Source organism: Carlito syrichta, unplaced genomic scaffold, assembly GCF_000164805.1.
Source record: "Carlito syrichta isolate Samal-C Ts95f unplaced genomic scaffold, Tarsius_syrichta-2.0.1 Scaffold51763, whole genome shotgun sequence".
In the NCBI taxonomy this organism is placed as follows: Eukaryota; Metazoa; Chordata; class Mammalia; order Primates; family Tarsiidae; genus Carlito; species Carlito syrichta.
Window position 1 is genome coordinate 165,046 of NW_006995859.1, and position 4,731 is coordinate 169,776.

General features: G+C 43.7%; 1 pseudogene; it reads left to right on the top strand.

The window, feature by feature from the left end:
* The first annotated feature begins 311 nt into the window (after positions 1 to 311).
* On the top strand, positions 312 to 3,436 carry LOC103250606 (annotated as a pseudogene).
* Positions 3,437 to 4,731: the final 1,295 nt, after the last annotated feature.

Sequence of the window (4,731 nt, forward strand, 5' to 3'; positions counted from 1 at the left end):
TCTTTTATTATTATTTCCTAAAACAGAAATTATTTATTTATCCTAAATAGCCAGTTCTCAATACATTGTAGATGCTCATTAAATATTTGCTGAATGAACTTTTTCATCCAGATCATTATCATTAATGTATCTTATTACTGTGTAGAATTATGTACTTTCATATTTGTTTATTTTATTTTCATACTACCATCATCATGAAACATTAAGAATCTTCCATTTTCTGTCCCCCAATAAGTTTCTGGCATCCCCAATTCCCTCAGTTTTCCTCACAGGCTCTGTTCTGCCTATTGTTACACCACCTCAGGAGGATGATGGCTACAGAGTCCACAGTGACTGCCACCATCACCACGGGCTGGTTTCTGCCAACAAAACTGAAGAAGATGTTCCTGCTCTTTCTACCTCTGCAGATAAAGTGGAGAATCTGGGTGTGGACTGTGAAGCTAAGAAACTACTGGGTTTAGGACAGAAACATCTGGTGATGGGAGATATTCCAGCAGCAGTCAATGCATTTCAGGAAGCAGCTAGTCTTTTAGGTAAGAAGTGTGGAGAAACAGCTAAGGAGTATGAGTATAAAAGCCTTCTTTTTCATGGGAAATCACCTCTGGAGTTGACAAGAATAGAGAATGGTGTGTCGGGAAATGCCTTGTAAGGTGTGTATGTGGAAGAGGAAGAAGGAAACAAAACAGAAAACAAATCTCTGATAGAATATAATGATAATATAGATGAGGAAGCAAGGGAAGAGTTGAGAGAACAAGTTTATGATGCCATGGGAGAAAAAGAAGAAGCCAAAAACACAGAAGACAAGTCTCTGGCAAAGTTTGAATCTGATAAAGAACAGGACCATGAAATGGAGAAGGACGGAAGAGAAGATGAGGATATAAGTGAGCCTGCAGAGGGGGTACAGGAAAAAGTTGAATTGACTCTAGATAAGTTCACTGAAACCTCTGAAGAGGCAAAACAAACAGTAGCACCAGAAGGACTGAATGAGGCTGAGGTCACTTGTGGGAAGTCCCAGATACTGAAGAAGAAAAATCAGGTTCTGGAACTGATGTCCAAGAAGAATGTAGAGAAAAAAGAGGTCAGGAGAGGTTAATTTTGAGCACAGAGAAGCCAGAAGAAGGTTCAGAAGAACAGCCTGTTGTGAGTCTAGAAAAGCAGGGCACTGCAGTGAAGGCAGAAGCAGAGCCTGGAAACCCAACAGTCAAGCCAGTGGAGGGGCATGGGGGTGAGCCAAGGAAGGTAGCTACCTCTGAAAATGGGACAGGAAAGGCTATTCTTGAGCAGCTGGTAGGGCAAGAAGAGCCTCCTGCTAAAGAATCCCAGAAATCACAACAGAGGCTGCAGTCCTCGGCTACGGAGGCTGGATCAGAAGTCTCTGAGGAACCTTGGCAGGAGGTGACTGTTCTCCCTAAGGATGGTGCAGTCAGTGAACTGTCAGTGTTAGGTCAGACTTCTGTTGAACCACAGACTACTGTAGAAAGACTGACAGAAACAAAAGATGACTCAAGACTAGAGGAGACTGTCAGGGCAAAGCTGGCTCCCAGCCTAGGAGACCAAACTGTCCTTAGAAGAGTCTGAGGCAGCTGGAGTGGAGATTGATGCCAAGGTAGTCCAGGGAGCTACGAGAAATCACCTGAAGACAAAGTTGAGATAGCTGCCAATGAAGCGACACAAGAGAGAGAAGAACAGATGAAAGAGGGTGAAGAGACCAAAGGCTCAGAAGAAGAGGATAAAGAAAATGACAAGATTGAAGAAACGCCAGATGATTCAGTTCCTGAAAACAAGTCTCTTCAAGAAAATGAAGAGGCCGGGCTCAGTGGCTCAACCTATAATCCCGCACCTTTTGGAGGCTGAGGTGAGTGGATTGCCTGAGCCTGTGGGTTCGAGACCTGCCTGGGCAACGTGGTGAGACTTCATCTCTATATTAATCAAAAAATTAACTGAGTGTGGTAGTGCGCGCCTGTAGTTCCAGCTACTTGGAAGACTGAGGCGGAAGGATCGCCGGAGCCCAGCAGGTAGAGGCTGCAGGTGGCCGGGAGCGTGCCACTGCCCTCCAGCCTGGGCAACAGAGTGAGACTCCAACTCAAAAACAAACAAACAAACAAAAAAACGGAAAATGAAGAGTAGGAGATTGGGAGCCTAGAGCTTGCCTGGGATATGCTGCATTTAACAAAGATCATTTTTAAAGGGCACGAAACGAAGCCTTGCTTTACGTTGCGTGGGCACATCTTAAACTCAGAGAAGTTAGTGTTGAATCTGAGAACGCTATCCAAGCTGTGGAGGAGTTCCAGGCTTGCTTAAACCTGCAGGAGCAGTAACTGGAAGCCCATGACTGTCTTCTTGAAGAGACCCACTACCAGCTGGGCTTGGCCTATGGGTACAACTCTCAGTATGATGAGGCAGTGGCACAGTTCAGCAAATCTATTGAAGGCATTGAGAAGAGAATGGCTGTACTAAACAAGCAGGCTGAAAGCTCACTAACTGAATACAAGAAAGAAATCAAGGAGCCGAAGGATCTGCTTCCTGAAATTAGATAGAAGGTACAAACGAGTCCCAGTGTAGTGGGAATGAAGCTGAATTGGCTCTGAAAGCTACTCTACTTCAGGTTTCACTCCTGAAGAGAGCTCTACTTCAGGTTTCACTCCTAGTGGAGGAGGCTCTTCAGTCTCCATGATTGCCAGTAGAAAGCCAACATAGGGTGCTTCCTCATCAAATTGTGTGACTGGTATTTCCTGTCTTGTAAGAAAAAAGAGGAAACCAGAGGAAGAGAGCCCCTGGAAAGACGATGCAAAGAAAGCCAAACAAGAGCTGGAGCTGAATGGGGGCAATGGGGATGCTGTCCCCAGTGGAAATGAAGTTTTGAAAAACATGGAGGAGGAGGTGAGCAGTTAAGCAGGGTTTGCCCTCATCCCTTGTTCTCAGGGCCTGGGGAAACCAGTCCTCCCAAGTGCGTGTTCCCCACCTTGGTCCTTTTTGGATTGTTGAGTGCAACCCTCACAGAAACAGTAATTGTCCAGGAGACAGTTTGGTTATGGGGGTGTGGAATGATTCACTGACAAATGGACATTATACCACAGGTCCCTGCAAAGAACACATGAGAAGGCTGGCAAGACCATTAGGTCACTTCTGCTTGCTCCTTTCCATGTAACATGTGATTATTGGCCTTGTCAGCCCTGTTGTCTCAGAGAATTCAGGAAATGGCCTTGTACTTTGTGGGCATTGCCCTCTTAGTATAGGGATCAGAATATTTTGGGTGACCCTGTGTTCACTTCCTTTGACTGAGACCTGCTCAGCTATATAAGATGGAATGACTTAAACTAGGGTCACTCATGCCCAGGCTCCATTTGTCTTCCAGGCTGAGAATCAGACTGAAAGCCAGGCAGCACTGGAGGGTACAGTGGGGGCAGGAGTTACAGTTGAAAGCACTGCATGTTAAGAGGGGGCAGAGTCTTCCTTCCCAGGGAAAAGTATTTTTGTATATAATGTATTTTTTTCACTTTGGGGCATTCTTTTTGTATAACTGCAATAAAGATTGTAAACAAAAGCTGAGGTTTTGGTGGTTTTTTTTTTTTTTAATTATTGTTATTGGTTGAATCTGTGCCTTGGAACACTCCAGGTTTTATATAGTGGCCAACGTTACTTTATTTATTTATTTGCTTTCTGTATTGATCTCTGTGTTGGAAGTTCTAATGCCAGTTCCTGTCAAGTAATCAAGTTAAGTGTGGTTGTAGGCCCTTGTCTTCTAACGATGCTATATATTTTCTTTGTTTTCAAATACTTGACCAAACACAGCTGTCTTGCAAACCTTCAGTGGCACTGTCCCTGGAAAGGGACTGTAAAAACAAGACTTGTGAAGATTTTGCTCTTTGGTGCTGAAAATGGATGAGGGACTTTGGCTGTGACTTTGGTGGTACTTGTTTCATATGTACCTGGTCTTCAACTGGGCCATAATCCTATCCTGGAAAAAGAACTCTGAAGAAAACTTGGGGAGAAATTTAACTCTGAGGAAAACTGTGTGTTTAATTGTAGAGAATTGAGCTCTCCAGTTTGAAAGTGGCTGAGGGTTGTCGTGGTGATGGACATTTGGCATGTTGTTGAAAGAATCTTTGGTGGAGGCTGGTTGAGTTATATTTGTTATTTTCTGTATAGAAAGGTTGAACTATATCAACACTTGGGATTGTCATCATGTCTGCAGTTTCTCAAAGATGCTAACAAGGTAAAAAAAAAAAAAGAAAAAAGAAACATTAAAAATGTGTGTGTTTTACACAGAATAGAAACTAAATTAAGTAGTTTCTTATAAATCATACTGCTGGCAGAACTAGGAAAAGAATTTAGGTTTTCTGGCTTCGCTCTTACTGTTTCTACCAATAGACTTCCTCTTTTTTGCATTAAAATGTTGTGTCTTCTAATCCTGCTGCCTAGCTGTTTGCATGTGTTCAAAGTATTTGTAGAAAAGAAAGAAAAGGAAAGGAAATGGAAGGAAAATAAAAGGGAGGGGAGAGGAAGGGATGGGAAGAGAGGGGAAGAAGAAAGAAGAAAAAGAGAAAGAAAGAAAAGAAGAAGGAAAGAAAGATTTGTGGTTAATTCCCCCAAAATGTATATACTGGCCTTGCCTCTCAGAAATCCAAAGTTGGGGGCAAGATGGCGACCTGGCAACCCGGTGTCTGAAGCCCTCTGCAAGGGAGATCTGCAGTGGGTCTCTGACTCTCGCCCCCGGGAGGCTGGGGACCG